General features: G+C 33.0%; 1 protein-coding gene across 1 annotated transcript in view; it reads left to right on the forward strand.

The window, feature by feature from the left end:
- The first annotated feature begins 5,985 nt into the window (after positions 1–5,985).
- Positions 5,986–14,442, forward strand: part of LOC108912099 — a 90,527-nt gene continuing 82,070 nt past the window's right edge. Inside the window, exon 1 of the mRNA XM_018717263.2 lies at positions 5,986–6,186. The gene's annotated coding sequence lies outside the window, so the exon portion shown is untranslated. The remainder of the gene's footprint in view (positions 6,187–14,442) is intronic.

Below are 14,442 nucleotides of genomic sequence, written 5' to 3' on the forward strand. Positions count from 1 at the left end.
CATCAAAATCGGAGCCATAGAAGCCGAGATACTGAACGCCGAAGCGCGCGCGCTCTTTTTGAACGCGATTTCAATTTCTATAATTCATCCCCTCCCCCCGGTTTTGCGGCTCAAATGGTCGGTTTGGCGATATTCATTGAATTTTCATATAAAAAGCACACGTGCGATAATATTTATAAAAGCACATACGAAAAGTTCTTAAAAAACCTACCAAATTCAATTTTTGTTGTTGTTACATTATGCATAGTTTTGCAGCTAACGCTTGTTGACTTTGACACTTGATATCTCGGAACTTATGTGACCGATTTGAACGTTCTTTTTTTCAAGTTAAGCGTCTTTCCGAGAACTATTTTTTAGTACTTTGGTATATATTCCAACCCGCAAAACGGCTTCACGAAAGTATTTGTTTATAAAGTTAAAATTTTTCGAATTTTTAAAATCGCTCCAAAAATTATTAAAAAAAAGAAAATTAATATTATAACGATTCTATATGATAGTTAAAGAGTCCAAGTATGTGTAAAAAAATCAGCGCCAATTAAAATGCCTAACTTTAACCCCAGCACTGACGCAAAAAAATAACGACATTTCGCGCTGAAATTTAGTAACAAATTGTCTCATACCAAAACTATCAGACCGATTTCGATCGGGTTTTGGAATTTCGTTTTGTAATCCTTTAAAGTACTTACATGTACATTTATAGTAGAATTGGACAATTTCTTACCTATCAGTTGAACGCTTCAAAATTACCTCGATTTTCATCACTTTCTTACGCTGTTTTGGCTTTCTAGCAACAAAAATATTGAATACGCAGGTCTCAAAACAATTGTGTCTTATAGCAAATTTCATAACAAACAATTTCAGCAGTAATAGTTTTTTCTGTAAACTGCATATTTAAGAAGTTATATTGGAAAATGTTAGAAAAAACACGTGATTTTTGAGTATTTTTGCAGTTTTTAATTTTTTCTGTAAATAGCACAACTTTTTTTCTTGACGCAACCTTATATTTTCATTGTTTATATTATTTTCGACCGATTACTAATATCTAAACTACGTCAAGCAACAGCCATGCCAATGTGTAATTCTCTTGGACTATTTGTACATGGAAATTTCAACATAATTTTAGTTTAAATGTAGGAATCGTAGAAGATTATCTTATTGGCCCGTTTATTCTTCCTCGGCGTCTCGGCGGAACGGAATATTTGAGATTTTTAAATGAGCAACTCCCAATATTGCTTGAAGACGTGCCACTATCTATCCGTGAACACATGTGATACACACATGACGGAACTCCTGCTCATGGTACATTAGCTGTTAGACAATGGTTAAATTTAAATATTCCTGGGAGATGGATACTTCGAGGGAACGATGCACCAGTCAAATGGCCTGCGCGATCACTGGATCTCACACCCATGGACTATTTTTATGGGTCACTTAAAAAATGTTATTTATTCCAACCCCATTGATAGTGTGGACACGCTTCGTCAAAGAATTTTTGTAGCAGCTGAGGAAGTAAAGAATGACATACATATTTTTTCAAGAGTTCGTTGTAATTTTAATCGTAGAATTAGACAATGCTTACAGGAAAATGGAAATTACTTCAAAAATATCTTTTAAAAAACTTGTTTTTTTTTATTGTCAGCCAATTATTTCTCTTAAATTATCTATTAATATTGACTGTTAAGTGACTCTTGGTTTTAGTTGTTTTGCTCTTTTTTCTAATAGTTATTATTAAAGTATCAATAAATAGGTAAGTATTTTGCAATATTTTTTCACCTGAACTGTTATTTCATATGAGATTTCTTTAATGCAGAGTGTAAATAATTTCACATGCACAAGAAAATGTGTTTTTTAATAAAGACACCGAAAAAACAAATAAATAGAAATTATGTAATAAGTGTATTCACACATGCAAATAATACGCAAAAATAGTAAAGTAAATTTAAACAGGAAAAATAATGTTGTCTCAGTTGATTTCTGCGCGCCCTTTTGGTCGAGTTTTAAAACACAGATCCACAACTAATAATTACTGTGAGGCAATGCGTTCTGAATTTATTAACAAAAGTGTCTGTTTATACCTTGGTATTCGTGGAGGTATAAATCCGTAACACTAATTTATGAAATTAAAAATATCTGCTGAACGGTTGGCTTTAGCCATTTTCAATAAGTATATCTTTTTTGTTCAAAAAAGTCCAATATTTCATATTTTGTCACTAAAAGCGGTATACGGGGGTTGGCAAAAAAGTTATTACATATTCAATGCAAAACGTTGCCTGCAGAGGGCGCCTCGTACTCGATACTCAAAAATCATTATTTGATTATTTTTCCCATCATTAAAAAACCTCTCTGTTGAAAATTTGAAATATTTCTGACTAAATATATAGAAATTATTAAGAAAAAACAATTTTTAATTTTTCACTTTGACACCCTGTATCTTTTTTATTATGCGACTTGGGATATAGGTATGTTAAGTTAAATCGACTTATTTTCACCGAAGGAATCTCTGGTATCATTTGTGCCCCTCCATTTAAATACATCCTGTATAGTATAGTCTATATAATATAATGTGGTATATGGTGTATGGTACACAGTATTGGAAAACTGAAAAAAAAATTGTTTTAAAAACTAATTTAGATCCAATATGAAAACAGTAAGCAGAAGAAGCCACTAATCCTTCTGATTGTCATAATTTGATAAAATACAGTGCTTTCGAAAAGTAACGAATAAATTCATTATTTTTTAAATTGAGAAGTTTTCGAAAGAATCTCCTGGCATGTCGATTTTGTTTTTAAAAAAGGCACTTTTTGACATACGACCCATATTTGTGACGTCATCGTTGTTCGAGATATGACGTCATCGACAATTTTTTTAAATAGCAACCCCCAATTTTGACCATGCCATTTGAAAGAGCGATAAATTTCAAGAAAATAATGTTTGAAGATTTTAAAATTTAATTTTCACAATACTGAAAATGATAATGATTATGTAAAAATCGACTAAATTAAATGTTCAAATTGTGCACCGCTGGCTGCCTGACAGGAGCCAAGACGATTAATAAATTCTTTTTGGACATTATCAATAACTTCAGGAGGTATACGAAGTATCTCGTGACAAATTCTTGCTTTTAAATCTTCTAAATTAACCGGTTTAGTAACGTATACTTTGCTTTTTAAGTATCCCCACAAGAAATAATCTAAGGGTGTCAAATCAGGCGATCTGGCTGGCCAATCAAACGGCCCCCTTCTCCCTATCCAACGATTCGGAAACAGCTCATCTAAATAAGCACGGACAGGTGTTGCATAATGGGGAGGTGCACCATTTAGTCGATTTTTACATAATCATTATCAATTTCAGCTACTAACTATAGTAAACACAACCGTACATAGGTATATACATTACTTTTTTCCAAGGACTACAGTTTGAACCAGCCACAACTAAAAATAAAAAATCTTCTCCTAAACATGTTGGTTGGTTATTGAAAAAATGTGTTCTGACTTCCTCGCGACGACCAGTGGAAAAGGACTGAAAACAAAAACAAAACTCGAACAAAATGTAGCCCGCTTGATGGAAACAAGAGTTTTGTTTTTATTTCAGTTTTGTTTTTGTTTTTCAGGTTTTAGAAAACACAAACACAACATAAACTCAACTATCCGTTTAGTGGAAAACCGTAATAACACTACAACGAAAATAAAACACATTCTAACACATAAAGTGTGAATTAGTGTTTCATATATTCATTTAGTAATATGGTAAATTAAACTTTCTCTGGCGCTTAATGTTTAATAGAAAGTATATCTTGCAAATAACAGGAAAGGCTAAGGTATGTAGAATTTTTATTCTAAATTCTCTAAAAGACCCCGCACGGTACTTTTGAAAATGTGGGCTCGGCTAAATTGGCTGAAACTGTGGTAAGTTCTTAGTTTTGTGTTATTGATCCAGTTCTTGGGTACGAAAATCAATTATTTTCTACTTATAGCGGTCCGAGTCAGTTGTCAGTTCTGCTGATGATGACTGCAAAGTAGTATGAGTAGAATATCGCAATAAAATTGTGAAATGTTTATAGAAAAAATTAATCGGATGACTTCGAAAAGTTGTTAATTAATATTTTTGACATTTTTTCTATTCTAAAAGTTATTTTGATGTAGAATTGTTTTGCAGTTAATTTCCATACCAATACATGTTGAAGACTTACAACTGATGTAACAATGAGCCAAAACACATAACATGTAAAAATACAGGCAAAAATATTGTAATAAACTTCGGAGTTTCGGAGGCTGGTAATACCTGATATGTAAACTATGTTATAAGGGAGCTGCAGCCAGTAGTAGTATTAAAAAATTTAATTTTATTTCATCATAGCTGTTAACAAAATGTTTCAATAAAAATTTTCAAATCAATGTTAAAATGTTATGGCCTTGAAATAAAATTTATACACGATTCAGGGTTAGTTTAGGAATTTAAGAAAGAAGTAATTTCGATCATAATTTGTTCATCTCAAATCGATGTTCTAGATATTTGTATAAAAATGTATTAATGTATTAAGGCATAGAAAAAAATGGCGATATCTCCAAAAAGACAAAAGTTGTCGGATTGCTATAAGTGCCTTTTATACTTGGAACCAAATAATCGGCAGGCACTACCGATTGCTTCTCGAAGTAATGTTAAAACACATATGTAGACAAAACAGACTGAACTGTAGAGGCAAGCCGGTGAAGCCAACCGTCAGCCCATCCTCAGCCTAGCCAGCCTGACAATTTAATAGAAATAATAATATATTTGTTTAATAACTTCTACAAAAATTACACCCAAGCTACAGAAAAATAAAATTGTGTATCCTGTATTAAAACAATTTTTGAATGTGAACTTATTTAAAAAATATAGATAAGAACTTGTGAGGACTATATGTGAAAAGTATATCGATGTGATAATAAATCATGAAGTAAAAATATTACAACACTTTTGACAGTCATTTCAAAATTTAGTTCTTTTTTAAGGGACAGAATAAATTATTTTAAGTAAAACGTAGCGTGAACGTGGGTCATATCCGTGACGTTGAAATTACACTTTTATAAATCAATAGTGATGGAAGACAAATTGTTTAATTCAAGATGAATGTAGATAAATATATTCTTGATTCAAGAATTGTTTTTTTAGTGTAGGTAGATAATTTTATTTTTTAGATAAATGTTAATTACTAGTTTGCCTATAAAGTTAAATCCTTTAAGACATCTAGATATTTATCATCAAAAACCAAAGAACATCCATTATATTACTTAATTTGATAACATTTTTATGAAAATTTTTAGAATTGATTAAATTTATCTCAATACTTTTAGATGTCATCCAGTCAGTGCGCAATGATGTTATTAGAATTTGCTTACTTGGATACAGAAAAAAATCTTTCGTTTACTTACGTAAATGTACGAGTGTAGTACTTACATTGTATTCATATTTATAAAAAAAGATTTTGTAAATAATATAGTTTTTCTTAAATTTAGTTGTGCAATTTTAAAGCTATATTTTGTACACAAACTTAATCTAGATCATCCACAGAGCGATACCTTTTTGGGCTTACTAGGAACTGCATAAGTAATCCCTTTACTTTGTTTTTAACAAATCGCATGGATAAATAAAAGAACTTCTAATTTGAACCGGTCCGATTCCAAAATTTTTTAACAGATATGACATTTGAATTTTTAATTTTCATGTAAGTTGCTAGATTTGTACATACCTACCTAAATATTTAAATAGTAACGGCTTAACAATAGTTTAAGACAAAACTTATACTAGGTATGTACATACATACCTATGTATGATTAAAGAACCATATAAAATTAATATGCCTTGTTACTGTTACAGTGCAGTGTGAGCGTACTGAATTACATAACGTTAATTTTTATTCTTTTATGAAGGAAAGCCAGTAGGCCATGTCATGAGTATTCAACCAAGGCCCACCTTGAAACGATTCACTTGTTACCCACCGGCCGGTAGTGCAGTTCGTTGTTAGTTGTTGGAGAGTAGTTATGAGTGCGGTTCGTCAGTGTATACTATACACAGTTGCCGTTTAGTTACATGTGTTAAAGAAGTATTCTCAATACACAAACTATATAAGTAAAAATATTTCGTTTTGTCCACTGTGAATTGGATTATATGTTCTTCAATCGAGGAAATTTAAACCACTAAACATATGTAAGTATAGATAGATGACCGTGTAATTATTAGTTGATTTACCGTTTCCTTTGTTTATTTGATAGCTAGTAGGCCTACTTAAAGAAAATGCTTACAGTACCGCGAAGCTTATAAACTTACTAAATTGTAATGAGGTCGTATAGGTATCTAAATGTTTTATTAACATCTAGGTACCTATATCTATTTATATTGGCAAGAAGTACATTTTCCTCATATGTATTAACATTAACGTAACGTAATCATCTATCACTTAAAAATAAAATATAATAAATGTACTTATGCCTAATTAAATCTGCGTAGTGTCTAGGTGGGTATAAGGTCAAGGAATAAAATTGTATTATTTATTAGATGCTCGATTCCACAGCTACCTATTTTTTAAAAATCAGTATCTTACTAAATATTTTAGATATTAGTTTTTAATAATATTTGAATAACTTGATTTTCTTGTCCTGCTCATATGTTTATAATATGTTTAACGTAATTTATATTATTCATGCTAAATTATAACTTTAGTTCTACATTTTAGTCATTAAATTTTTTAGATCTAATAAGTATACTTATATCTATATCTACATACCTATATCATTTCTTAATTTTAAAAATAAGAACCTATTAATTACAAGTGTTTTTTGTTTGTATCCATGTTTCGATGTATACCGACCGAGATACCTACCTATTATTTTACACTCTTACTTCATTTATAAAATAACATTTTTTTTAATACCTGAAGTGACCAGCCTCCCGATTTAGTCGCAACAGTTTTAAGATTTTGAAAAAGATAAATATTCTGAAACGTCCCAGTTTTAAAATATTTATTATTATTTATTTATTTTTTTAATGTACACAATATACCAATTCAAGGTAGATATTTTTAATTTTTGGAATTAAATATTTATTATCAATATCGTTCTTATAGATAAATGGATTATTTTACCAAAAATTCCATGGACATTCCATAGTGAAGTTATTTTAAAGAATGTGTTTTTGACAGTGCACATTTATTGTACATTTTTTCTAAACGTTTTCAGAATCATGTTGTTAGGAGACATTTTGCTTAAAATTTCCTACTTCCTATTTCAGTTTGGCATCATATTTTGCAAACATCCTGTACAATATTTTATATAAGTTTACAATGTTACACATGTTTGTACATGTTAGCAGTACCTACCTACGTTACAAAAAAATATTATCAAAAATTATCAATATACAGCGCATATTTAAGGGGGTGATTCTACGTGGCAAATTAATGATAATTTGCTTTATAAACTATTGTCTAAAAATGTTCCGTATTTTCATACAGGATGAAATTTTAGGAAAAAGAAGGAAATTAATTAATATTTTCGAAACCGCTTGAGATATTTCAGTGATATTTAGTACATAGTGATAGTTAATAATTCTGATTTATCATAATTAGTTACAAAAAGGTCAACAACTTATTTATGATGGTACTCAATATGGATTAATCTTTAAATCAATTTCATTTTTTTTTCGATGTATTCAATAGGTAAAATATCATCATCGAGCCTTAAAACAACTAGTTACATTTACTTTATTACCCGAAAAAGATATAATAAAATCTTGCTCTAAAAGACGTTTATAAGGAACAGTCTATTCGGGACCACATACATTAAAATATCAAATAATATTGTTGAATTCAATTTGGAAAACAATAAAAACTACAAATAGAAATATTTTCATCTTAATCTGATTTACCCCCTGAAAAGTTTTATTCGGTACATCTAAAAAGGCAAAATCATACATGTTTACCATGTCCTAATTTATCAATATTAATATAGCACTTCCTGAATCTATGATTGAATCTACATAAGTTGAAACAACCTTTTTGGCAGCATGTATGTACATTGTAACGTAACATTTCGGCCCAATAAAAGAGTATCTTTCTTCGCCTTAACTGATGTTAAAAAATTTTTTGGGTAGTCTTTTTCTGGTCAACCGCACACGTAGCATGAGCCTTTTGATCTTAGTGGCTTGCTACGCCTTAATATTGGATGTCCCATTTCGTTACAATTGGAACAACGTGGTCCAAACAATTTGGTTTTGTGAACTCGAACTAATTTTCATTCCAGTTTAGCAGTGCTCGAAATGTCCCGCGCAACAGGAATCGAGTTACTTTTGAGGCTGCGTAACATTAGCTAGCTTGGTAGACGGAAAACATAAATGACCAAGGCATTATACGTTATTATTTCTAGAACATTACAAGATTTTTTGTAATATTTTATCGTGAACGAAGAGAGAATGAAAAATGTTTTGTGATTGACGTGTCAAATAAATTTATTATGCGGTCATCTTATGCTATTGACCTTAAAAGTTTACGTATTGTGTCGTTATGTAAAAATTAATAATTGTGATAAAATAATTTAGTCAATCTAAAAAATATAGTTCCAATATTTCGAACGCAGGTCAATAAAATTGTGGTTGCCTAAATATCATGGACACGATAGGGCTCATTCATTATTAGAGTCGAACATCTAAAAGGTTAAAAGAACTGACGAAGTGCAATAGAAAAATGAACATCCACCGACGAATAAATATTCTACATACCTACCTAATCAGGAAAATCGCATCTTAATTCTCCCAGTAGAATTCAAGTTATAACAGGCAAAAAATTGTTTTTCTGGTCTGGAGGTCAGATTATGTCCACCACATGTTTTCGAGATCGCTTAATCCGAATCCGTAATCCATTTAACCCCATCATGTCAAGTTTTACCGATAACCCCATATAATCTCATAACCCAAGTTGTCAAGTCCTATTACACACAGCGATCCTGTAAAGAAAACTGTAAACCTACAATAACCCTATAACCATATAATCCTATAATCCCATAACCGATAACTCCAATAACCACGTTACTCACAATTAGTAGTTTGACTTGCTCTCTCATCGAGGGACATATCAGGGCTCTATAAACATAATATATTTAACTCTATTATCTCCCAATCCCCTAACCACATAACCCTATAACCCCATAACCCCATAACTTCAAAAACCATGTTACGCAGGAGTTCGATTGTTTGATGCAAGGAACATAGCGTCTATGTTCCTTATGTTGTCCTATGTTCCTATGTTATTGGCTCCCTGGATCATGGCTTTATACCGTCATGGCAGGCACAGGTGGAAGACGTACGAGATAGAGTTTCAGATGCCCAGAATTGACAGCTAGTCAGGGTGCGAAAGCAGGCCCCGCGTAATAATAAAAGCTTCGTTTAGCATGATATTTTTGAAATTGACGGAGAGTCTACTGGAGATGATGAAACTGGGAGCCAATAACTTACTGGTGCCAATAGCGATATAGACTATGCTTTTTGCATCAAACAATCAAACTACTGCGTGCGGTTATTGGAATTATGGGGTTATGGGGTTGGGGGATTATAGGGTTAAATATATTCTGTTTATAGAGCCCTGAGAGATGAGAGATCATGTCGAACTATGAAAAACGTTGTTATTGGAGTTATAGGTATGGAGTTACGGGATTATACGGTTATGGGGTTAGGAGGTTGATTATAGGGTTATTGTGGGTGTACAACGTCCTTTATAGGATCATTGTGTAATAGGACTTGACAGCTTAGGTTATGAGGGTATATGGGTTTATTGATAAAACCTGATGTGATGAGATTGAATGGATTCGGATTCAGCGACCCCATAACCATGTAATAAACAGAGTCTGACCTCCAGAGTCAAAAAACATTTTTTTCTGTGGCTGTGTTATTGTCCTATTTTTTTTGTGCTACACACATTTGAAGTTAGAGCTCAATACGTTTTGCTGCGATAGTAGTTTTGATGTCTATAGTCACAGGTGCTCCGCACCCACTATTTATTTTTCGTGGGTCTGGAGCTCCGGAGCACCCAGGTCGGCGCGGCGCCCGTGAATATACATTACAACTTCTAGAAGCTAACAATTTTTATACTGCGGCCATATACAGTGTAGGAAAGTACCGATGGTCTATTAGAAGTTACGTGAGAGCGATAAAGTAAGCCATAGAAATCCATGTGATAGACAAGGATGGCTATAATGAAGGCGTCTAATAGTCAACGCCCATTTCGCCCTTCCACAAATAAGAAGTGGATCTTATTTGTGGAAGGGCGAAACGGGCGGTGACAAAGAGAAGCCTTCATTATAGCCATCCTTCTCTATCGCATGGATTTCTATGGCTTACTTTATCGCTCTCACGTAACTTCAGATAGACCATCGGTACTTTCCTACCCTGTATGTCGATTTGTGCTCATACAAAGACACAATAAAAATTGAAAAGAGGCAAATAATAATAATGGCTGAAAAGTTATACTTGGTTCAACTTCTTGCCGAAATAACCGGGAAAAAATAATTTTCTATCACGCGCGATCGCTATGGGACCTATAGTGTAGGGGGTGAGTCAACGTTGGAGCGTTGCGCTATGAAAATAACATCACGCTGTTGTACTATCTAGCACTTTCCGTGCACCTAACCCCCTATGCTATAGGTCCCATAACGACTCGCACTTGTGACAGAAAATAGTATGTGCAACTCGTTCGGAAAAGTTGCCATAGCGCCACTCGGGCGCTTTCCGCACTCGCTTCGCTCGTGTGTCAACTGCGTCCGCGTGTCTCTATTGGCAACTTTTCTCCACTCGTTACACAATGTACTATTAATGTGTCGAATCATGCCTTTAAAAAAAGTGGTCGAAAATTTACCTTGTACATACTTTTATCTTTATAGTTCACGGACTCATTTTCATTCTTGTTTTCAAAAATTTTGTTGTGTATATATTAGGTATATATGTATAGTAAATATACAGGGTGTCCATGAATAACGTGTACAACGGAAGACCACAGATTGGTGGGCTCAATATACGCAGATTTGGGTTAATTCACCTACCTATATCCGACATCGCTTCGTTTAGCCACTAGATGGCCTCAAAGTTGGTGAAAATTTTTTGAATTTTGTAAATAACTCGAATACGTGTTATTCGATATTGATTATTTTTGGAGTGTAGACTTTTGCTTTCAATTTACACATTTCGGTGTTATACAGAGTGTTTTTTAAAACTCACAAATCCTACAAAGTTGATGTATGGTGATAATAACCGTTCATAACTTTTCCTCTTTCGAACAATAACGACAACTATTGTTTATTTGATAGGTGATTTGGATGTTTTTAGGGCTCTTATAGAATTTTTATTAAATGAGCGGTTTGGGTACAAAAAAATATTTTTTAAATGTCTACGTTGCGACCCATATTACAATACTTAACAAAGTGCTAGTAATCACTAATTTTGTAGGTTGACTATAATTTCAGTTTGTCATTGTACTTGCCAATTCTTAAACGAAATTCAAAAAATTTTCACGAACTTTGAGGCCATCTGTGGTCTTCCGTTGTACACGTTATTCTGGGACACCCTGTACATAAAACTTTTTCCAGTTCCCGTTAGTTGTGAAGCGACCTTTAGTATTTTAACACTTAAGTTGGCAGTAATCGCAGGATTACTGTTTTTCTTATGGTTTTAGATCTACCAATTCCACCAGTTNCCAGTTCCCGTTAGTTGTGAAGCGACCTTTAGTATTTTAACACTTAAGTTGGCAGTAATCGCAGGATTACTGTTTTTCTTATGGTTTTAGATCTACCAATTCCACCAGTTCCATAGTGCTAGTAATCACTAATTTTGTATGTTGACTATAATTTCAGTTTGTCATTGTACCTGCCAATTCTTAAACGAAATTCAAAAAATTTTCACGAACTTTGAGACCATCTAGCGGCTAAACGAAGCGATTTCGGATACAGATGAATTAGCCTAAATCGGCCTATTTTGAATCCACGAATCTGTAGTCTTCCGTTGTACACGTTATTCTGGGACACCCTGTACATAAAACTTTTTCCAGTTCCCGTTAATTGTGAAGCGACCTTTAGTATTTTAACACTTAAGTTGGCAGTAATCGTAGGATTACTGTTTTTCTTATGGTTTTAGATCTATCAATTCCACCAGTTTCATCTAATGAATCAGTATTTATGAAACCTGTTGTTGGCGTTATATAATACTTCTAAAACATTGTGACAGTAAAACATCTACGTAATTCCCAAATAAACTTAACAGATTTAAATGTTAATAGAATATTTTGAATTGGTAATTAGCAAAGTGTACAAAAATTACGTCCCTATAATATGTTTAGTTACATCACGCACTTGTTTGACAAGATATTAAAACGATTAATATATTTTACATATTTTTTTATTTTATAATACAATATCAAGGGATACCTTAAATACTGATTTTTGTCAGAATATCTATATGAAACCTTTTTAATGAAATAAGAACGAAGAAGAGAAAAAAAATTTGTAAGAATACTATTGACACAATATAATCGATCGATCGATTTTCATTTTTATGTGCATCTGGTATAAATTTCTTGAGTAGCATCTGCTAACAACACAATCCCAAAATTGATAATTTCTTTGACTGCTGATACTTACTAGCTATTATTTAGATTAATTGAATTTTAGAGGTTATATTAAGAATAATTTAATTCATAATTCGTCACAACTGTCGTATTCTTATAAATTAAAATGTAATGCTATTTACATCTGCAATAATTATATATGATTATTATAATTTCCCTATTGTTTGATTTCACTTGCTTATTCTGCAGTCATTATGTATTTTTGACAATTTATTTCAATTAGTATATTTAAACAATTTATATTAGCTGTTAATTTAAGTCTACATACATTCTTAGTATATTAACATATCGAATTATGCAAAAAGAAGGAGCTCCTATAAATTGTTGTGTAAATAAGATCCATAATATTCTTGGAGCTAATTTACCAAATTATTTTTCAACTACGCATAGCCTTTTTTAATATATAATTATTTGGAGCCATTTAAAATTGAATTATCGAAATATCAAAATGTATTTTGTAACATATATTTATCGTTTTTATCTACAAAATGTTTAAATTGTGTTGAATCCAAAATGAAAAAAAACATCTGTTTCTATTACATAGTTGTAAAACCAGCGCGGTAAACTTCAGCACCCAGGTCTTGTAATTCATTGTGCATTCTGCTAGTTGTAGAGTTTAGCTTCACCATGCTCGTGTTATACGCAAGCACTTGTTCTGCTGGAGTCTTTCTGATGTCATGAGGTGACAGAAATGCTGTCCCCAAGTGTGTGTGTTTTTCACAAGTACAGTGACAAAGGAATACTCGTCTCTGTATCCGCATGGCCTGCACCTTGCATTAGTGCTCAGACTAGTTTTGTTGAGGTGTTCCGATTTGCGTCTGTCAATGAGCTCTGAGTAAAAAGCCTGACTTGCCACTAACCAGATCACTTGACCATTTTTCCGTTGATCCCCCTTTTACCCGATTCTCAATGGTCCCTGATAGATAACATTGTGGTAGCCTATTGTGGAAATTTATTCCGCAAATTGACTACTTGAGCCCTGTTCAGCCAACCCAGATCAGCTTCACACATCTGAACAGAACCCTGACACACTCTAGGACTGCGCAGGAGGTGATCCTGTGTCGTATGCAAGTTATACCCGCCTCTAAGCCCTCGTCTCTCTGGAACCCATCAGTAAACCAAATGAGTTCTTTCGAAACCTATCTCCGCTATCTCCAATTTGAAATTTCTTTGACAGATGCAGACAGGGAATATCTTGCCGTTAACAGCTCTAAGAATCTTATCCTCCTCATCCCCTTCCATTAGTTGTTTGAGGACCCGTGACCCGTCATATTGTTTGTCTAACCACACCTCCCACTGTTTCAGCGGATGAGAACCCCTAAATCCGACCTGATATTGATTCTTGTTGTCCTGTAAGACTTTCCATAGGGGTCGCTATAACTGGTCGTATCCAAATGCTTTCAAGCGTTTAGCCGTTCTTCCTGGGTATATTTGGTTGTGACTCTGCAATAAGCTTCGTCGGAGCTGAGGACCACCATTCTTTGAGGAATAGTTTCTTCCATAGCGGTCTTAGCAAAACAACAAGGTTGAAGAAGTACATTATAAATATGTAACTGTCAGCGATTAGGTAGCATAGGCCACCGCATAACAACCCAAAAAACCAGGCCCGACTAACTGCAAAAAAGTATTGCAAATTCTACGCACGCTTTAGATATTAAAAAATATATATTTTTGTTGTTTATCTTATGTATATCGAGCTAAAGAAACCAAACTTGGTGAACATTATCTGTCAAAAAGCTACACTTTTTGAAATTTTTTCAACCCTGAAGTATTTTTGTAAGGGGTTTAATGTTGATATAATCAAC

This window comes from Anoplophora glabripennis, unplaced genomic scaffold (genome assembly GCF_000390285.2).
Source record: "Anoplophora glabripennis isolate ALB-LARVAE unplaced genomic scaffold, Agla_2.0 scaffold847, whole genome shotgun sequence".
Lineage (NCBI taxonomy): Eukaryota > Metazoa > Arthropoda > Insecta > Coleoptera > Cerambycidae > Anoplophora > Anoplophora glabripennis.